The following is a 23109-nucleotide window of genomic DNA, read 5'->3' on the forward strand; positions in this document are numbered from 1 at the left end:
AGTGTAGTCGCTGCTCCAGCCCTCTGCAAGTCCAGGGCCTCTCTCTTTCTTCACTCGGCAGTTTCTAGTGAATTAGTTACAGCAAAACCTGCAGCCGAGCCAGAGATCGGCTCGGCCCGGCCCAGGCCCAAGGAAAACTTTTCACAGGCCCCCCCCCATCTCCAGGCCGGGAGACGGGGCAGGCCCGGCTCCCGTCCCCGCCCGGCCGCATGGCCTGGGCAGGGACGGGAGGCCTGGAGCTCTGCCACCCTTCAAGCCAGGAATCAAAGAGAACCCAGAGAGCTCTGCTTTTACACTTTAAGGTAGGGTTCGCAAGTTGATCTTACTTTTCAATGGCCTAAACTGCTGTTAATTCTCAGCAATGACCGATAATTGGTCAGGAGAAAAGACTCCAGGCAGTTCCCAGCAACTCCAACTCCCTTAAAGGTAAAGTAACTTCATGACACATGCAAGAAACACTCTCCAGCTGGTGGCCTAAAGTGGCCAACTATGAGGCCTGTCTGCTCTAAGAGTTTGGAATATGATTTTGTTTCACTCTGAGAAAGGGGCTTGAGTGGGATTTGGGGGAAAGGGCAATATGTATAAATCAGAGAAGCTTCAGATGGACAGCCTAGTCCATCTACACCTACATCAGTGTCACTATCACATTAGACGGCAGTCATGATTTATTCTTTCAGAGCTTTCATAAGGAGCTGAAGCTTCCAGGCAGGCTGGAGAGACAACTGCTATGGGATTGGGTACAACATGATTTTCCTATTAAAAAAACGTGATTAGCCTATTGCTTACTGTAATAAATTAATCTATGAGTAAAAATTCGTAAAGATATAATTAAAATATATATGTGATTGCGATGTCATAAAAAATATAACATATAATGGGAATAAGTCCTTCTCCGGATCTGGTCGGGATTCTCCTCCGAGAGGCAACAGATTGCAGCCAAGTACCCAGATAACAATCGCAAGCAGGCACATCAGCCCCGAAAGAATGAACAGGACACGGGCCATCGAACAAACAAAAGAACAGGCCCGGACGAGATATCGCCGAGCCTGAGCACCTCCGCCCTGCCCACCTGTGTTGGAGAAATGGAAAAACTAGACAAAGGAAGAGGAGACAGCTGAGATAGCCATCGGCTCCAGGATGGGTGCCACCACTCCACCCTAATGGCCCGGACCAAAATGATATCAAAAAGACATCCTGGACCTCTTTACATATGAGGAGCCTCTGCCCAACGTCTATTGACCCTATTCTCCGGTGCCAGGAAATCTATTCTTCGAACAATTAAGAACCTCTTAGCAAAGGGTGCCTGCTTGGAATTTGGCCTCGGGACACAAACTTCCTATAAAAACCCAGGCCAAAAGGCTCACAAGTGTGGATTTGGGAGCACCTATACCTTGCGTATAGACCCTGTCCACCCAGCGCTGCGCTGCTTATTTTATTGTGGTTTTTTCTCGTTGTTCGAATTTATTATTGATTGATAATAAATTTTCTCTTTTATATAACCCGAAATTGCCTTTGCATTTATAACATTACTATACTTCTTAACCTTGATGATTTGAAACTTGCTTCATCCTGACCATGATCCCAGTGCACAGAACCTTGCTGTGAAGGCACTTGGCTACCCAGGAGGGATGATTAGTGACTCCCTTCATCACTTTTATAAATGCAATGGCAAAATATGATTAATATAGACAGCGATTTATTATAAAACAATTTCAATCACAAACGGGAGAAAAAACCACAATAAAATAGATCAGCGCAGCGCTGGGTGGACAGGGGTCTATACCCAGAGGTACAGATTTACCCAAACCCACACGGAGGGTAGAATGTCCAGGGTTTTTATAGGGGTTTTGTGCCCTGAGGCCAAAACTCCGAGCAGTCACTGTTTAACAAAGCGTCTTGATAGTCAGTTGAATGGATTTCCTGGAACCGGCGAACTGAATCAATAGACAGTGGGGCAGAGTCTCCTCATATGTAAAAAGGTCTTGGGTGTTCCTTGATTTCATCCTGGTTTGGGCCATCAGGACGGAGTGGTTGGCTCTGGTGTTGGAGCCAAAGAATATCTCGGCTGGGCTTTTCTCTTTGTCCAGCCTGATGGCCCGTGTCCTGCTTATTCGTTTAGGTTGATGGGGGCCAGCTAGGATCGTTATCCCGGTGCCAGCTAGAATTGTTATCTCTAAAATGGATGTTTGTGGCTGGACCTAGGGAGGAATCTTTGGCTACACTATATTTTATATTCTCTCATGTTATTATAACTACAGATATATTTATTTAGGTCTTTACGAATTTTTATTGATAACTATATTCATTACATCACCATCACACAGACTAGGAAAATAACATTTATCTGACCTCCCCAGAAAATCTGAAGGCTCCAAAAAGCCTTGTCAGCAAGATGAAGTAGATACTGATTGGTAGGAATCTTGCAACTAGTATCTCTGGTACAATCCTGCCAGCCCTCAGATATACTTGGCTTTTGCAAGGAATAATCATATTTTTCTATCAGTTCCTGAGTCATCTTTTTGTTGCCATGAACATAAGAAAGGAAATGGGTATCACTGAAGCTGGGGACTTTTAACCAGAGCTTTTCTATTAACATTCATTCTGAATCCTTATCCACAAACACAAAATGTTGAGCTCATATTGGTAATTGCTTCATGTTAAGTAGAACAATTGATTCTTCATGGAAAGGAAGTACTGGCACAGAGATATCAATCAAAATTCTAGCTTCAGCAGTGTTAGCACATGGGAACCAGAAGAATGTGTCAAAAGAATCAACATGCCTTTACCCTTCTTTATATGGTAATAAAGAATTTCTGAATCTGTATCTGACTTCTCCCTTTTGTCTCCCCAAACAAGCCAACAGAATATACATACACCAACTTACACAAACCTAGTGTTTAAGACAGCAGAAAGCTGATATAATACTGTGAAAAATGAGGTTCACTCTCTTAGTAAATTATAAAAAAAGTTTAATATAAACAAAAAAAACAATTAGGTGACAAAGAAAATAAAGCAAAAGGTTAAAAAGACCGGGTGCCCTGGCACATTGCCAGGAACACACCTGATATCTTTGGACTATCCTTTTTATCTCCTCCTGCTATGAGAGTTTAATGCATATTCAAACTTTTCTAAGGAGTATTTTGCAAGGTCACTCCCTGGTTCCGCCTTTTTAGAGCATGCTCCATAGATTTTTATTTCTTCTGATCATCATTTTATTTGGGATAGATTTCCTTTGTCTGCAAGCGGTCAGTCTGGGCTTTCTCGTCCTTCTGCTGATAACAGCTTGGGCCCCACTATATTGCCCTCTGGGGTTATCTTGCTTTGTGCAGAGGGGCATAGCTCTAATGTTTGGAATTCTTGTATGTTTAAAACTTGCTAGCAAGAGAAAAAGTACAGACATAGCCAAAAAGCATGTAACATATAATATTCATCCTAATACTTGTGAAAGCCAATATCACAATATGGATTTATAACAATACTATGCTCTGTCAGCCCTCCAGAAAACTTATCACAGTTTATAATTGCTAATTCAGACTCAGAAAGCCAGTGAGATAAGCTGAAGCCAGTGTTTTCATTTTCAAATATGAGTAAACAGTGAGAGGTTATGTCTCATTGAGTATTGCTTTAGGAAGACATCTTAGAAATGTGGCACTGCTGCCTTAAAGCAGACTGGTTAATTAAGGTTCATGCCCCATTCTCACAGAACTCCAGAACAGTGTGCTTAATGGTCTTGGTCACACACGGTTCCACCACCAGATAAGTCAGAGGAAGGTATAAAATTCCTTTGGCATAAATTCACATTATTCCCAGGGTATACATTAGTCACTTCTATTAAAAACACTGTCTTCCTCTTGCTCAATTGCACAAAAACCTTTGTGTCCTTTCTTCAGGATGTCAAAGGGATAAAAAAAAAGAAATAAGTAATTCGGGGGGAGGCAGGGATGCTGTTGTTTGGCTATCCTTTTCCCATTAGGGAATTGGGATAATCTATTAATTCTGTCACAGTGAAAATACAGCTCTCCTTCAAATGCTTTAGAACCACAAAGAGAGCTGATTTTAGTGGTTGGCTACGTATTCATTTAAATGGAATTTTCCCTTTTCCCTTCTTAGCGAAGAAGGGGAATGTTTCAGATTACTGCTATCCCCCACAGTTTTCCATGTTCTCCCAGGGAAGTGACTATATCCAGGAGGCAGATTAAACCTGCTTTGGTTCTCTCTAAATATTTGAGTACCCGGGATTCACTTTGAGGGATTTTTCATTTAGCTGCCTCTCCTGCATATACATTTCAGCTGATTTAAGAAACTCATCCTACTTTTCCCCTGAGAGTACTCATAGTCAAGTATCTGATTTATCATGACAGTGTAGAAGACAAGCACTTTTCCATGTTCAGTTCAAGACATCTTTGCAGTCATTCTTCTTCTGCACCTCCACACTCATCCTAGCCTTGCAGAGCTGTAATTTGCAGAAACTAATACCATGGCAGTCACCTAACTATTTTCTGGGGTTGGATTATTCATATTGTGGTTTATCTCTGGTATGACTGCAGGGAAAGGTGGCTCTGATACAATTCATATTATTGCTTAGGTGGAGAACAATGACACACCACTGAGAGGCTTGGAAATCACAGAGCTGATCTGTGTTGCATGGGGCCCCCACTTAGATTCAAAGTCCCTCAGTGCCTGTGCCACACTGGCAAGACCAGGTAGGCAGTCAGGAATAGTGTACAGGAACAACCTCCAGAGCCACAAGCAGTGACACCGAGTACAGCTGTGCACAGCAACCCTGTGCAAGCTGGATCTGAGTTTATGCTGTGCAGAAACACTGCCTGTGCACTGAAGCTCTGTGCTCCTGGTTCCAGGGCTTGTTTGTTCAAACCACAGTGCAGCTGCAGACCCAGATCCAGACTAGCACTGTGCTCCAGTAGTGAAGCCTCTCTGGAAGAATAGGGAATGCTAGTGTGACAGCAAAAGCCAGCCTAGCTCTGATACAGCCAGATACCAGGATCAACTGAATTCAACCCTGCACTGGACACAGACATTGTGTTCATTTTATTGTGGTCTCAGGTGTGCCCTGTATAGCACATGTATAGGCTTCTCATCTCACTGTTTCACCCATTACCTTTGACAAGGAAGATTCTACTATAGGATCTTTTCCCCATCTCTTATCCAATAGTATTTATGTGTATGGGAAGAACAAACATGGCTGAGATTTGCAATTTGCCAAACACTGCAACTGTAGCAGCTCAGAATCCACATTTCTATTCTTAGCTGATGTGATGGATCAGCATTTAAGAAACAAAGAGAAACAACTAAAGAAGTTTAGGCTACTGGAGGGTTTTGGGAGTTTTTCTCCTGGCCAATAACTGGCCCCATTTCTGAGAACTGACAGTAGTTTTGACCATAGAAAAGTGAGATCAACCTGTGAACACCACCTTAAGACCTAAGCCCAGGAATTTCTTTGTCTCTTTGTTTTCTGGCTGTGAAAGGTAACAGAGCTCCAGCTGACCCCCTGTCCTCTGCCCAGGCCATGCGGCCCAGCTGGGGCTGGGCTGGGCCTGCCGCGGATCCCAGCCGGGAGATGGGGCCTTCCCCCAGGCTCTGGCTGGGCCAGGCCAGGCCGGTCCCTGGTTCGGCTGCAGTTTTTGCCGCTGCTGAGTTTCACCAGAAACTGCCGAATAAGGAGAGAGAAAGCCATTGACCTGCATCAGGCTGGGACAGTGATTACACTTTCCAGAGCAGCCATGAAAAATCTTCTATCGCAGACAGCTCCAGCTGCTGCTCTGGCAGAGAACACAGAGACATCTACAAAACCTGGGCAAGATTTTAACCCTTTCATTACCCAGATGAGACTTGCAGATTAATCCTTTTTTTTTTTTCAGAGAGAGAGAGGAAGAGAGTGATCAACAGGTAAAGAGACAACATAAGCTATCAAAGACAGTGAAGAAAATAATTAAGCTTCGGATGGGGAGAGAAATAAGGATATGCCTTAATAAGCTGAAATATTTTTTTGTTAAAGCTATGGAGGTAGACAATAATGTTCTGGAAAAATTCCTTTAATTCATGAAAGAGTACTTTGAGGGGAATAGAGTGTGGATTTAAGTAAATGGTGAAGTAGTTGTGATCCTATGGGATGCTGGAACAGAAAAAGAGAAGTAATAGTTGTTGAAACTTTGTGGCCCTTAAGAGGCAAAGAGAAAACTTCTGAGATGCTCACAGAGACAGATGAACAGAACTTTTGCTTTTGAATAACTCATCCTTAAAATGACACCCCTTGACTTCATGGCCCAAGAATACACCTCAGAGTGGTGTGAAATGAGAGGAAATAACTGATGACAGTTTCCGGGCAGCTGGCATCAGAGAAATAGAAAACCATGAGAAAATTATTTTCTTGTAAAAAAACTTCATAGATTAGCAGAAGAGAACTTCTTTTTCTCTACAAAGACTGATGAAAAGACTATAGCGGAGTTGGAACTATTTTAACCACCAGGGTTTTTTGTCTCTATGTTGGCATGTAAACAAGGAAATGGTTGTGTGGTAGAGAAAAACAGTTTCTGGAGGTTTTATTCTGGTTTCTTATTGTAGTTTTGTTAATAAACTTTCTTTAATCCTTTTAAGTTTTAAGCCTGTTTTACTCTTCTTCTAATCCATATCTCACAGCAAGAAATGAGTAAGTTTTCTAGTGACTTTTTAGCTAATGCTTTAAAACCACGACAGCTGAATACATTTTGCAAGAGATTCTAAAGATGCCTAGGTACAACTTTATCAAGCATAGCTTCATTCTTGGCTCATTTGTTGCCTCTGATGTTTTACTTATTTACACACAGATAAGATCAACAAATTCAAGCTATAGTAGCACCTGTCTTACATTTCCAAGAGTCTAGGGAATGGCCAGACAGCATGCAAAGGCTGAGTATGCTACTGGAGAGGCCACCTGACACAGAGGAAAATGGACTGGTTTCTCTAGCAGGGGTGCTAAATTAATTAACTGTAGTTTGTAATAAATCTGATATGCTTTGGACATTTAATGTTCAAGAAGAAAAATGCTTTGGAGGGAAATAAGAGTAAATAACTGTTTGCACTAGCTTTTCTCTACACATTTCTCTACTTCTAGCTCTATGCCCAAGTCCCTGGCTGTCATTTTTGCACCATTGGTGTGTGTGATTTCCTTCAAGCTGATTTAATTGAATGCATATTTGCACATTTCATTTCATTTCATTTCAGTTTCTCCATAACTAAGCTTCTTTCAGATTTTTGGCTTCCTGTACCTGATTTTTGTCACAGCTTCTAATTTTTCTCTTTATTTTGGCTGAGATACAAAAATTGAGATGCTGAGTAACTTTGATTATTGAGGTTACATTTTTTTAAAGAACCAGGAAATGACTGTTTTCTTAATGGAAAATTCCATTGGCTGTTTTCTTTTTTAACACCTCTTCCATATTTTTCTTAAGGATCTGCACTGCCTTTTTTATTTGTTCTAGTCCTCTACATCTCTTTTTTTTCCTCCTATTTTCCTTACTTTCCACTCTTCTAACTGCTCATTTTCTTTCCAGCTTCTCTCTGCTGTGGAGCACAAATGCCTGCTCCCCACAGTCTTGCAAGGTTTTTCTCTTGCCATGCTTTGAATGAAGAGCCTTCCACCTTTAAAAGGCTTCCATATTTACAGTAGAAAAGTCTTAGCCTTAATATCTGAACATAGCATGGGGTTTTGAGTGTTATGTTTCAATTTGACAATTCTCTGCACTGTCTCCTCTTTCTGCATGTCATTTTCCAGTACTGTCCTAAATTCCTGGACAAGCTTTGAGGATACATGTTTATTCAAAAGTTTCACTTCAGAGGTGAAGTAAATGTCATGGTTTGCTGAGGCTGATAGGAAGTTTTGAGATGCTTGTTAGCTGATTAATAATCACAGGAGAATGAATAAAGTCCATAGACAAATCACTGCCCTGTCTGTAGCATCTGACAGACTAAGAAACCCATTTGAATGCAGAGGTATGTGACAAGATTCACCAAAAAGGGCATTTCAGGAGGGGTGTTTAAAATAAAAACTATGTTTTGGAAAATAAATTTACATCAGAAAAATGAAAGCCTGTAACTTTCCATCTGCATTCAAATTACAGTTGTACAAGATCCTCTACATGCCTGCAGGGACCTGTTCGTAGTCAGAAGAGCAAGTGTGTTTTGTGTTTCACTCTTGAACTTATTAAAATGAAGCTCAGATTTACCATTTTTGAGCTTGTATCCTGCAGAAAATTTAAACTGCCCTATAGCCATGGATTGTAAATCCCTGACCTGACATGACAGTGAGTGATTCTTGTTTGCTCCTTCCCTGCTACAATCATTAGAAAAGTGCTTTCTCTTGATCAGAGGCCACAAGATGGATTCTTACAGATCTCAGGCTAGCCAGTGAGTTAGTTAGCCTGTTCTCTTTATGTCATCAAAAGAACTGTATAGAATGATTAAAAAGAGGCCATGAACATGGAGAACAGTGCAATTATTTAAAATCCATGTTTTCACCAGCTGTTAATCATGCTAGCAATTTCCTCCCACTCTGCTTCATGTGCTGAGCCTCCTCTTTTCCTTTAATCATTAATTAGAACATGTCAAGCAAAAAGATTCTCACAAAGTCCAAGGCCCCTCTGAATTTAGTGACTGTCAGCCCTCTCAGCCTTTCAGTGAAGTTTATTGGTTATGTTTTACCAACTTCATTCACAGTATAACAGTTTGTCACTGTCATTGATCATTGCTGGTTATATTGCAGGATAGCCACTTTCCTGACATACTAGGGCCAAAGGGACACTTGCACCAAAGACATGCCATAAAGTGATTGCCTAAAAGAGCAATAGCAAGAACCAGAAAGGAAGAGACAAAAACGTGCAGAGCTTAGGATTTATTCATTTAAGATATCCTGTTTCACATATTGCTTTTTCCTCTCTCTCTCACAGATTTTTTCCCTTAACATAGATGTTCCTTCCTGCCCACCTAAATTGTAAGTCTGATGTCCCAGACTGAATTTAGTTGTGCTATTTTGTAGAAACACATTCGGCTGAACATTTTGGACAGTGAATACTTAAATCTTGTTTTGGTAATCTAAATCCTGCTAAAGGGAAATTTAGACAAAACAGTAATTGAAACACAGATGTACCATGGTGAAATATGAAAGACAGCTGTTACAACCTTTTTTGCCTCAAGGTATGAATGAAAAAAAAATCCTGACATCCCAAGTTAAATTTGTTATGTAGTAGGACACTTGCAGCAAGATTTGAGGAAAGGCCTCCTGGGACAGAATATACTAGCAGCTTTCTCTAAATATAAAACTATGATGAAAATAAAATCTGTCCTCTACAGCACTATGCTGTGGTTTCTATTTTCATAAAATAGACATTTGGAAAAGTCCTTTTAAGTCCATAATCCACTCTCTGGGTATAATAAATCAACTTGTTTTCATGTAGAATCATAGAACCATTTAGGTTGGAAGGGACCTCTGAGATCATTGACTCCCACCATTAACCCAGCACTGCTGTGTCCACCACTAAGCCATGTCCCTGAGTGCCACATCTACACATCTTTTAAATACCTCCAGGGAGGGTGACTCCACCACTTCCTTGAGCAGCCTGTTCCAATGCTTGACAACCCTTTTGGTGAAGGAATTTTCCCTGATGTCTAATCTAAACGTCCCATAGAGCAACTTGAGACAATTTCCTCTCTTCTTATCACTTGTTATTTGGGCAAAGAGACTGACTTGCACCTCACTTTCTTTTCTCACTTTCACCTCACATCTCCTTTCAGGTGCAAGAAATTTGAATGCACTGTCTGAAGTGTTTGCTGTTGTAGTATGTTTATTTAATTTTGTTGAAGTTGTTAAAAAGTGTATTGGTATGTTCCTGGTTTCCCCCATTGATTACATTAGTATGTTCCAGTTATCCGTTATATAAACCCCTCCTAGTTTTCCTGAATGTTCCCTATCAATCACCTTAGCCCTGCCCCTACCCCCTATCCATCACTGTAAACTCCACCTCTTCTTCCAGACCCTTCCATGTCTATCATCCCCCCTCTCAACACTTTATTAGTTGTTATGTTATATTCCTGCCTTCCTTGTATCCCCCATTGGACTCTGGACTGTACCCTCCCCTGAGATAAAACCTCCTTCACAGAGGTGCTCAGGGCTCTCTTTGGTCCTGAACTCTTACAGCCCAGACCCTTGTGTTCCTCCCCTGTCCTCCATAAACCTGTTCCTGGGAACTTCAACCAAAAGAGTCTCCTCCGTCTTTCTACCACTACCGGCAATGCCTGAATTAGCAGAGCTCAAAGTGAACCAGCGCTCTGAAGGTTCTGCAGTGGGGTCACTTTTCCCCTGCAGTTCCCCACTCCTGGCACCTGCCCATGCTGGAGTGGCACAGTAGAACTAGCCCAGAGCTCCAGTGCAGCAAACAGCAGCGTCATTTTGCCACAGACCCGTCTATATTTTTGCAAAGTTACCTATCATTTTGTATTTGAAATTAAATTTTAAGTCCTTTGAGACAGAAATCCCATATTATGCAACATAGAAATCTTTAGAATACACTGAGGTGACCTTAAAAACACATTAAAAAGAAGAAAACGTAACATAGCAGTGATTCTAAATTGAATGGACCTCCATTATTGCACATCTACACCAGTTTTTGTTTCTCATACAAAGGATTTTTTGTTAGCTTCGGAATGGAAGATTGCATGTGGGCAAAATGGGAACAAAGGCTATACTCATAATGTTCTTAAAACATTTTAGTTTCACAGACCTCCTGTCACTCATATAAAACAAATCTCCCCACCCAGCTAATTGATGAGGAGCTGGTTTCACCACAGACATCACTAAAGTCATTAGCTTAGGAATGTTTTTACAGTGTTTCTTGCTTATTTAAAGATCCCTTTTTCTTGTGAAAATACCAGCTCTTTGGGGAAGAGTTTGCCTTCAAGTTGTTTCTCAGACGCCTAATTTTGCTACTGCTGGGACACTGATACTTCCTTCTGCTTTTGCACGGGACCTTTACATACCAAACTTTTCCTGTACTTCTACATTATAGGAACTCATATTGATTCAGTCACAGAGTTTAGTGTTACAATCTTAACTTAACATGCCCATCTTAACTACCTAAGTGTGGGTGGTGCTTATGGCTACAGTACCTGTACCCAGCCAGACAACAACTCAGCAACAGTTTAATTGGCAATTAATGGAGTAAACCAGATATTCGTGCAATTTTGAGATCAGAAGTATCTCTTGATGTGGCAGCGGCCTCAGGGGAGACAAAGAGTTGACACTGTCCCACCCCAAACCCCTTGTGAAGGGCGGCCCAGGAGTTCTGATTGGGTTTGAGTCCCTGGGAGGTTCTCCCTTGGTGTGTTTCTACTGGTCCCTGACCCTGAACTCGACCCTCAAAGGTGGAGACCCTCGGGGGTTCTGTCCCTCAAAAACCCCTGCTGTGCCTCTGTTCGGGGCTCTCTGTTCTGGACCTGAGTTTGTTCCCATGCTGAATAAATGGTTTCATGAACCAGCAGCCCGTCTTATTGGTGTTTCATGCTGGTCCCCAGAATCCTGCTGCTTCCCTGGACGAGATCCTGAGGTTGCAGACTGCAACATCTTGAATATGCCCAGAGTCTGCACTGGCTGTGCCACTCTGTTGATTGTTCTTAGCAGAGTTCATTTTCCAGGTGACATGGGACAGGAAAAAAAGCAGAAAGAATTTCTGAAAAATCATTGTGTTCTTGATCTCTAGGCAATGATAACAGCAGCACAAAATTACCTTATCTATCACTGATGAACAACCCCATAAATACAAGCAATTCAGGAAAGCAGCTGATATTGCACCTTCTTTGTTAAAACTCTGATTGAGTGTTTAACACACAGCACTTACTTCACTACAGAACTCCTCCAAGATTTATAGCAGTTCAAACCATGTTGGAACACTGCCAAACACTGTGACTTGTGTGAGGCAGAATCAGAAGAGTAGAAACCGTGGATAAATGTAAGACATGGTATTTATGTGGTTCAGCTACCTTATTGGAGCTTTGATATGTATTTGCCAGTTAGCTGAGAGACTTGGGGAGCTGGATCAAAGAAAGTTCTTGTGGCTGTGTCCATGTGTCTCTGTGCATCTGCATTTTTTTGTACATACACATGTATAGATTCATACATATGTAACCCTACCAGTATAGAAAAGTGGGTGAAGAGTCTTCCAGTCTGTCGAGACTTACATGGTGGAAGTAGCTGTGCAATCAATATCTATGACCAGTTCATTAATCTCAGAAAAATACCCTGGAGTTTTTTTAAAAAATTGTTTGTATTACTCTACTATTCCTATTTTTGTCATCTTAATGCTTCTATATACTTGATCCTTTAAAGGTGTGAAGTACTACTAGAGTATAGGAAATAACCTACAAATACTACATATGCCACAGACCTTAGACCATATCTCTCTTGATTTACAGCCTTTCAGTACACACCATCTGCCTGATTTTGACTAACAAGGGGAGGGAGAAAGGAAGAAGAGTGGACTTGGGGGTTGAAGGATAAAATATTATAATTGTTTACATATTTTTTATTTTGAAAACAAAGGCAGTTAGGTTAATAAAATTTTCACACTAATGTTGTTTGTTAACCATTAATTAATCTTGATGATATGCATGCACTGTACCTCTCAAAATCACAGTGACATCTTTCACAGTGCTGCTTTCCAGCATCTGGTACCATTGTAATAAGACACTATATGAAACTCCTTTATTACTATGGCTAATGATATAAAAATCTAACAGATGTCTGAATGACAAACATGTAATCGAATAAATCATACTATGCTGTGCACTGATATGTCTACTGGGAACTGGAAAAAGCAGCATTTCCTTTGGTCTGGGTTTATTTTTCCACTGTGGTTCCAGCTGGAAACCATTGAGGAGGAGCAGCATGTTGCTTGTATCCTGAAAAATCCTACTGAGTCTGCCTTTCTTTGGACTCTGTTTCAGCATTTTTTAGGATGGTTTACTGACTTCACTGACTCATGCTGCCCTCTACAAGGTGAGTCGTAAGCAGGTCAATGCACTTGTTCTTTCCTGGAATCACTACCCACTACCATGGACATGCCCCCAGTATGATGATATGAAAAGTCATAGTCTTCAGAGTAAGGTGAAACAGCAGGAAAAGTGTTTTATGATGAACAACAGGGGTTTAATTTTTCATTAAAAACCTACTGAGCACCTAGATAGATTTGACTTGCCAGTATCAACAAGATACTCTTGTATTTTGATAATGCATGGGTGGAACTACAATGCAGTCCTACATTACTGTAATAGTTCAGCAAAGATCCTTGAGCATGTTGCATGTTTTGAATTTTTCTGTAATAGAAGAAAATATTTCTGGTCACTTAAGGAGGAGGGGATATCTCTTTACTGCATTTCCTCAAGCTTTGCCATGACAAACAAGTCATAGTCAGCTGTAGGCAGTAGGAAGTCAAAGCTGACCAAACACTCATATATTTGATGTTTTCTGTTTGCTCTTCAGTGTTTGTATAGCTTTCAGTATTCAGATATTCGACTTAAAAAGCCTTTCCCAATTTAATACAGAGTCCCTGATGCATCCCTAACTAGGGAGGATGATTAGATGAGCCAGGCACACAGTGCTGTTCCACTAAGGATAGTCTCTGTGGCAAATCTTTGAAAAGCAAAAGATAAACTCCCACTGGAATACACAGAAGCAATAACCATATGGGGATTGTGATGTTGAATATATCAGAGAAATCAAGAAAAAATATATCTCAGGATAAGTCACCATATGGCAGGCATCAGCAAGGCTTAGATATTCTCCTCAGGCTAGCCTGTTTCTTGCACAGGTCACAGATAAAACCCACCGGGGGAAAAAATGAAATTAAAGTCTGCGCATGAGTTAAAAGCATCTCAACATATGGGCATAGCACATAATTCATGGAGCAAAATATGCAATGTAATATATTGCCATCTGACACTTTCAAAATCTGATTGTACACAGGGGTACAGGCATCTCAGATCCCTCCACCTGCAGCCTGGTCCTCTGCCCACCACTATGGGAACCATGAAGAAAAAAGGTAATCCAACCTCACATTGCAGGACAAAAAGTCATCACGTGAGGACATAATTAGAATTTCTCTTTACCTGATCTTATACCATGCTGATTACCACAGTTTCTGAAAATGCACTTTAAACAAAAATTAAACTTATTTTTTCTCTCCCCACTACCCTGCAGGTTTTCTCAGGAATTGTTCCCTGTCTTCTGTCCAGGATCACTCTAATCATGTATGTGATTAACACAGGGGATGTGCAACAGCATCTATGCTAGGAATAGCTTCCCTCCCTTTCTGGTCGCAGTTTATACATTCACAGACTGGTCAAATTTGTTTTGTAATGTACTGGTCTATCACTTTGGGAAAGTGAGTTAGCAATTTCCAAGTAATTCCCCATTTTTCCTGCCAAGAGCTCTGACAGGAGCCCCCAGGGAAAGAACCATTAAGCAAACATCTGTCTACTTCCTATCTGTCAACATCGAAACAGCTTCAGAAGTGGGGACTGACATGAAAGACCTGCCAGCTTTACTAGAGCCCACGTTTTAAGGCTGTTGAGATTAGCAGAAACTCTGTCTCAACAATGATAAAGACCCAGAGAAATACTTAACTGCACAAATTAACTACACAAAGTAGCAAATTGCTGTTTTCCTAAACGTATTTTGATTGCCTTGATACAATATATGTCAATTTTTACAATAAAAATCTCACTGGAGAACCTGCTGCAGGATTAGCATTGTCACCCATCTAGTGATGATATATTGTACTGTCAGCTTGTCAAAATGAACAAGAAAGCTAAATTTTTAGCACTTTCTTGATAAATTAAGAGCAGAAGGGGTTCTTTCTGTTTGTCAGCATCTGCTATGTTTTAGTAGTTTGGCTCTGATGGTGGAGGGAAAAGGAAAAACAATGGGGAGAAAGATAGGTAAGGATACCCATTAATCTAGAGAAAAACAAGGTTGTGATCTGCCCATCAACCTTAAGATTAAAATCACTCAAAAAACAATGGGCAATTTTATTTTCTCTCAAGAGGAAAATGTTAAAGAAACTTGCTACTTCACATTCTCAGAAGAACAATCTACAAAATACCTGTTACCTAATAGTTTCTAGAGTATTTTCAAGGGAACAGAATATGTTAGTTATCTTCCTTGCCAGAATATGTGCCAACCAAGACTTCTAAACTACATTTGAAATAACACTTTCGCACAGTACCTAGCAGAGAATATTTTCATCAGTTAGATGACTACCAAAATTGTGATCTTACGTCACCAGGGAGCTGCAAGAGATACTAGGGGACAGAGACTGTACCACAGTTACCTTGATACAAACTTGTAATCAAGTTGAAAACTTTTTCATTTGGATGTAGATATTACAGAGGCATCTTAATGAAATAGAAGTCAACCACTACATTTGATACAGGACTGCTTCAGGCAACCATGAGCATTCTCTGTGGTGTCTTAGCAGAAGGCATATAAATCTACGTCTTGCCCAACACCATGGTTGATTTGGCCTGCCCACTACTGCAATCAGTGGAGACAATTAGATATCATACTTAATACACTTAATATAGGTACCTGCCATCTTCAAAGTTCAGGTTATTTTCAATTGTATCATCAGAATTTCACAGGCTTGGAGAGTAGATGATCTAAATTATTTTGTCATCTCTTGACCTTAGAAACTGTTACAGGTGCAACTGTTACTGTTACAGCCTTACCTGTAGGTCAATTGGCGGTTGTGGCACTGAATATTCAAGTTTCATCAGCTCCTATCTGTCAGAGAGAAAAAAATCCTTGCAATATTTACCAAAGCATCTCCTTGACTGTGAATCATACGATAGCCTAAAGTGAACTGCCAGGCCCTTTCATGCTTCATATACAAAAATCTGGCTAAAGGATTATTTTCTGAAGAGGAATAATAAGCTGGCTTCCTTTTTTCTTATCCCACTGAGAGAATATCTGAAATGTGTAAAAGTTAAGCTTAGAAATCATAGCATTTAAGTTATTGGGACAGTCATTTCCCTAAACAGCTACCACTGGGAGCAGTTCAGAGTTAACACTTGGAAAACAAGAAAGAAAATGCCCTGGAGTATCAGTAAACTTGTGACTTGTGTTTCTGAGCCTGCCAGCATTAACAATGAAGGGAAAACAACATCCTCTTTGAGCAGACGTTTTATTCACTCTGGTCATGTACTAGAACCCCCACACACTGGGCCATCACCCAAACAGCTGTGTGCCAGTGCAAGGGACAGTGGAACTTTGTCTTAATAGGACATTCGTGGTTGGGTTCTTTTCCCCCTTGGACTGAGACTGATTAGAGAGAGGCAGTTTTCTCTTGTTCAGATTTGGTTGTTTATTCTTCTTTTATCTGCATTAAATGCATACAAGGTACAAGGAGCTACGTGCACTAAGATAGAAAGGTGCAAAACGGCTAACAAAGATCTTCTTCAAGGTCTTTTATATGTCTATTTACCCAATGTCCTGGGGTGACTTTATGATACTGGTATCCCAAATCATCTGGTTTATGTTATATATATAAGTTCTGCACCTTTAAGACTGGCTCTGAGAGTGAAGGGAGGGGAAGAAGAAGTGCGCAATTTGTGCTGAAAGAAAACATCACTCCCACACATCCCGCTGCTGGACTGTGGTGTCTGCAGCATGGATAGACAGTGGGACAGAGCTTCTCTCTGGCTTTTAGTTAGTTTTAGCTAGCTGAGGCAGAGGAGTTCCCTGGACCTTTTTTTAACTTTCCCTTTTTTTTCCCGGATCTGTGCAAACGTGCTTTGGACTGAAAAACACCCAGCCAAACCCCAGGAGCTCACACCTGTGGCCCATTGGGGCCTGGGCCTCGGCACTTTCCAGTGCTGGAGGGACTGATAAGAACCTGAGCAAGCCGAGCTACACCACATGAAAAGGACTTTTCTTCCTAGATTTGCCATTCCATTGAACAGTGAGAAGTTTTATTGTTTAATATTATTCAATTTCTGTTAAATAAACAGCTTTTTCCACTTTTCTCCAAGGAAATTATTTTTTTCCTGGACCAGTTGAGGGGAGGGGTCATTTGAATTTTTTTTTCCTGGGGAAACCCCCATGTGGAGTTTTCCTCCCAAATTTGCCCTAAACTAGGACACCAAATTAACAAATGCCAAGTAAATTATTTTTCTTAGTGACCCAATGACCCAACACCTGAGTGATGCACTGCAGCATTCTCTATCCTGTCACCTACTATTATCCAAAAATCTCTAGAAGAAGAAGATGAAGAAGAAAGAAGAAGGACAAGAGACAACACCCTAAATCCTCCATCTTGTCTTCTGTTCTCTAAACTAATTTAAACTCCAAACTTTAACTTATTCACCCAGTGACTTAAGAAAACTTTCTAATCTACACATTTACACTTTTAGCTTTTCTATTTAACTTTAATAGTTGTTTTCAGGGTGTGATATGAAATTAAATGTTTTCTTGGATGTCAGAGTCATGTATCAGAGATAAGGGCACATTCTTTGTGCCTCTGACTTCAACAGTACTTCTTAAACACACCATCATTCAAGCCTGAATCTGGAAAATGCTAGAAAATTACAGGATTTCTTGCTGTAAGTCATGGGGCCTAGTCTAGTTTGAAACAAAAAGAAAGGTCAATTTAATGGGGAATTCAGATTTCATGAAATATGCAGGATAACATACAAATGCTTATACTACTGCTCTTAGTTCCAGAAAAGTAAGAATACTGGACTTGCTGGCTGTCCTAATCAGCAGCTAACACTAAATCACAACTGTGCCAAATTTTTCCCACGTTAGTTTTCAAGGCTTTTAAAGTACTAACCCTGTTTTCAGTGTTCTCTGCCCAAATACTATCCCACATCTGCAGCTGGGAGTAATGCTTCTGATCACTGGCATTTCCCACTATTTAAATAAACATTTGTACCAAGCCTATATGAGAACATGGACAAAGAAAATGTCTGTGTAGTAATTATATGCTTTATTCCTCTTTCTGTAGGTTGAACTTGAGAGCTGGAGAACAGAACTATCACTGGCCCTCCACACTGGAGTTACAGAAGGATGAAAGCTGCTGGGAGCAGGACAAGAAAGCAGGACCATTAAACATATGGAAAAAGAGTTACACATCAACTGGAAAGCTGTTGACTGGGAATATTTGAACATCTGTACTGTTATCTCCAGTGTCTGTGCAGAAAACAACATTTCTTCTAACAGCTTCAATTGCAAAGCTGTGCTTCTTTATTCCCCTACTAAGTTTTAACCAGGACAGTACTATGACAGCATCAAAACCACAGACAATCCTTTCCTTGTTCCATTCACAAAGCTAGCCATTTCCATCTGGTATTACCATTAATAACCAGATAAATCAAAATAGAACTATAAGTTTATATATTGGCAGTAAACTTCTACTAACACTATATAGTTTAGAACATGGCTAAAGGATCATTGTGACATATGTTCCATTTATATCAATAAATGCCTATTTGTTTATTAATAGTGAAACTTTAGTTTAGAAATACATCTATAAAATAAAGCATCACCTCCATTACGTGACACTGAAGTCCGAGTAGTGTAAGTAGCAATAAAATCATACTATGTCAGCACCTTGGCACAAAAATATTTTCACCAGCAGCTGATAACAAAATGTGGTAATGTCACATCTGAATTAAAACAACAAGGATATTTATGCAAGGTTTAGCACAGAGCATTCACCATAAAGAACACACCTGACAGAAATAGATCTATTTCTACCACATTCTCCTTTCTTAAAATACACATCATAAGCATTCATTTCATTGGACTGCTGGAAAGCAAGACCTTTTAGCAGAATCAGTTTAACACATTGCAATGATGGATTGCTAGTAATTTGCCTTGTAAATAGAATGCACTTATAGAACTGTACCAGGCAGCCTCAGCTGTGCCTTAAGCAAATTTCTAATACTCTTACCACACCCTTCATCAATATGTGCAAATACATTTGTTTATGCATGGTGTCTTTGTACATGCACCTAATGAAACCATTAAATCAAGCTGCAAAATGGCTATTTATCAAAAAGCAAATACATCTGAACAGAGCTCAGACTTGGCCTCATGCATCTCCAAGGCAAGGGCAATTAGGAGTAATTGTTGCTGGAATCACTTTCACATGGTTTTTAGGCAGCAATCCTGGAACCTGTGACAAAGCTTACTACCTAGAGATACAACAGCACATATTGTCAAAGCTCATAAATTCTTTGTATCGAATTTGGGATCTTTCATTAACAAAGCGTGTGCATGAGCACAGCTGATTTGCTGGTGGCCATTTGCATACATCAGGTGTGCAGAAATATGTGTGATCATGCATCACCTACAAGGCAAAGAGGTCTTTGTATTAAATAAGCACAGCTGTGTCTCAGTCTCTGCTCTTGCCCACACATGAGCTCCAGGGAGTAGATCAAAGTACAGAGAGTACCTGAGGCACAAGGCAGTAGCTAAGAGTAGATCAGGGAGGATGCACTGGAGAGCAGTTACACCTCAGTGAGGATTTTAGCTTGCAGAACAGGAGGCTCAGGGGAGACCTTATTGCTCCAGGCGGGGATCAGCATCTTCTCCCTGGCAACCAGTGCCAGGACAAGAGGACATGACCTCAGACTGCACCAGGGGAAGTTCAAGTTAGACATCAGGGGGAATTTCTCCACAGAAAGGCTGATTCAACATTGGAATGGACAACCCAGAGAGGTGATGGAGTCATCATGCCTGAAGATGTTCAAGAAATGACTGGAAATGGTATCATCTATTTAACAAGGTGGTGTTCAGTCAAAAATTGGATACAATGATTGCACAGGTCTTTTCCAATCTAATTGAGTCTGTGATTCTGAGGATGACCAAAGCCCTTGGCTATTCAATAGCTGTCTTCAGTGGTTGGGGAAGGTTCATCATCTACATACAGCACATGCAGGTGCCCAGCAGCAGCTTGTGTCTTCTAAAAACCACACCACAAGTGCGAGTGAAGGACTATGACTGAAACTGGGGACTGACAAGCAAGTCTCAGGTAAAAACACACACACACAACCTCGCAGATGTGAAAATGTAAAAGCTATTGCACAGTGCACAGAAGGGTGGGTTGTCTTCATTTTCTCGTCAATGGACACACAATGGGAACACTCAGGATGGCTTTTGTAGAGGAGATAATTAACTCAAAAATACATTCAGTGCCTTGAAGAGGTCAATACCAGCGATCTAATGAGTATATTTAGGTTTCCAAAAAGAAACTCAGTTGTCATAGAATGTAGAATGTCCCCTCACAAAAAAAAGTTCAGATGATAGAAAACCAAATACACCTTTAATATTAAAAAAACACTTCCTTCTTGCCAACTTGATTTTATTCCAGAGATGGTGGTATTTCAGTGTTAAGAATATCACTATCTCCCTTACACATGCTGTGAACATTCACATCTTAAAAACATGGAGGTGTTTGATCAAACAGAGCTACAGATGAGTTTCTGTGAACAAACACATCAAGAACCAGCCTGTGCCCTCTCTGCAAACCAGAAGGGCTTCTGTGCAATCAGAGTTTTTGCTGGGGAGGGTGGGTGGTGTTTTAATATTTGTGAATATTTCAGTCTCTTCCTGAGTCATGCAGTCTTCAAGGAAAAATACTGAAAAATTTAAACATCAACCTTCAAGTTAATGTTTACCACCTTATAAAGAAGACAACTAAGAACAGTCTTTCATAAACAAGACTAAAGATGGCACTGCATAGACCAGGCACTTCCTAATGACTCAGCTGCAACAAGACTCCTATTAAGTGGGATATGCTTTTATCTCTATACCTCAGTTCTTGCTTTTGAGGCAAAACCCACACACTTTTCCAGCTTCAGAAGGTCAGCATATTATTGGATGAGAAAAAGGGAAAGACAACGGCAAAGCATGGAAATATAAGACTCAAATAAGATTTTACACAATTATTTCTTTTTGCCTTGAGCTATAAGGCTGTTGCCCTGAGAATCAGGCCTTTCAATATTGTTTTCACAATTTCTAGCCACTTTCCCAGGAAAGTAACTATAAACATAGGTGTTTATACATTCCATTAAAGATATACCTTTTGATGGATGTCTCTCATGGCCAGTGCAGTTGGGAAGGTGGTAACCTGACTATCCAATCCCTGGTTGTGGTCGAAAACCTATAAATACTGAAAGAACAAATAAACTTTCTTCTTCTTTCACCACACCTTGAGCTGTGTCCGTGTAAATCATTCTGTGTCCAACAGTGATATAAGACAACCATTGTCTACTTTCCCTGGAGTTTTAATTTAATTAATACAGCCTACAAGGATATTTAAGCAGCAGTTAATCAAGGGTAAAATACGAAATTAATAAGCAACAAAAATGTCCTGTTTATGTGCATTTTGCTTTGTATTGTAAAGATAAAATGATTGTGATTTGATCTGTATCTGGTCTTTGCATTCTTACTAAAATGATGTATCATTGGTGTTTCAATTACCACTTCTCATTAACAAGTGAGCCCATCTCTTAGAATAAGAAACAACTTTGAAATAAATCCTCAGGCTATAGCACTGACAGCGCTGACTGCACTCCACTACTGCTTGGAAAGGCAGCTGTATTTCCACTTCAGTCTGTACTCTCTTCATGAGCCCTCCTTGCTAATAATTTTACCTAAGCACAAAGATAAACTGGACCCTTACTAGGGCAAGGAGAAAGAATATTTCTTCTTAACTTTGTTCTCATCCTACCTCTTTTCCTACTGTCTATGCTTTTTTTTGTGTGTTTTTTCTTCTAGTCTAATATATCCAGAAGTCACTACAAACTGCATTATCTTGAACACAATCAAAATTTTGCTGAGAGCTGCAATGAAAATTTTGCTAAGGACTCAAGAGGCCTCTGATTTGTCAAGACAGTAAAAATCAATGACACTCTTTTTAACTTGGACACATGGCAGGGGAATGCAGATGGCTCCAGCATAAGCTTCTTCTCATAGACTGGATTATATCACTTTCTGGCTTACTTTCAGACTGTACCTTATTATGCACATATAATTTCAAAAGTAAGGTTTCCTCGCCTCAGTGTTTCCACATGTCAAAATTTAGTAACTGTGTTGCCGCCTGTTCATTTTGTTCTGATTATTAATTTAAATGGTTTGTTCTTAATGTTGTTCCCCCCATGAGTTGTAATGGTTTTACCCACTTGTCAGTTTTGTAAACCCCTCCCCTTTTTCCTGAACCTTCCTTGTCCGTCACCCTGTTCCTGCCCCTGAACCCCATCAATCTATGTAAACCCCACCTCTTGTTCTAGCTCCTTCCCTGTCATTTATCCCTCACTCGAAGCCCCATTGGCATTGTGACTGCCGCCCCTCCCACGTGTTATTCCTATTGGTCCCCAACATTGTAAACCCTCCCCCCAACTCCTCCCCTGAGATGCCCTGATTGGTTCCTGTGTTTGTACCCTCCCCACCTTAAATTGGAGCGCACAGAGGCGCTCCTTGCTCAGACCGTCCTACCCTTGACCTTTCCAGTCCTTCCCCCATCCGCTGCTCCTGACCCTGGAATAAAACCTGGTTTCTGGAGAGAACCTGGGACTCTGAGCCTCCTCCTTGCCTTCATCGGGCACCCACGACGCACCTGAGACCGCAGAGCTTGGCGGCTTACAGGCTCTGAAGGTTCGGTCCGGGACAACGAGCTCCCAGACCGTTCCCCACTCCCGGCGCTGCCAGCGGCTAGGGAGCAAGAGCTAGCCAGGGCGAAGAGAGCCGCGGCAGGGGCAGCGTCATAACTGAGCTGAGTAGCAGCTTATGCTTCAGAATCTACACTTCTGCTTCTTAAAATGAACAGGAGGATCTGACACTTAAATTTTTTTTTATTCTCAAAATCCAATAACTGTCAAACATATTTACTATTGCATGACTAATCAAGGCACAAAAGAAATTAGACTGAATTACATTATGGCATTGTATGGTTTGCTGTGGTACCTCAGCTTGATCTTACAACTTAGTACCATTTTTTCTTGAGTTTCACATCTCTGCTTGCTAGGTAACAAAGGTTATGTACTTTTATGAAGGAAATAGCA

General features: G+C 40.7%; 1 protein-coding gene and 1 long non-coding RNA gene across 5 annotated transcripts in view; one reads left to right on the plus strand and one right to left on the minus strand.

Annotated features, from left to right (window-relative positions):
* BTBD9 (BTB domain containing 9) overlaps positions 1-23109 on the minus strand; it is a 160649-nt gene that overhangs the window by 9329 nt on the left and 128211 nt on the right. For all 4 annotated transcript variants that reach the window (XR_015283601.1, XR_015283600.1, XR_015283602.1 and 1 more), the window contains one exon: positions 15772-15826. The gene's annotated coding sequence lies outside the window, so the exon portion shown is untranslated. The remainder of the gene's footprint in view (positions 1-15771; positions 15827-23109) is intronic.
* Positions 212-22614, plus strand: LOC147654974 (uncharacterized). Its single transcript, XR_015283610.1, has 3 exons — positions 212-302; positions 14009-14084; positions 18048-22614. It is a non-coding gene; the product is annotated as an uncharacterized LOC147654974 (long non-coding RNA).

Source organism: Cyanistes caeruleus, chromosome 2 (genome assembly GCF_971803275.1).
Source record: "Cyanistes caeruleus chromosome 2, bCyaCae1.hap1.1, whole genome shotgun sequence".
Classification (NCBI taxonomy): Eukaryota; Metazoa; Chordata; class Aves; order Passeriformes; family Paridae; genus Cyanistes; species Cyanistes caeruleus.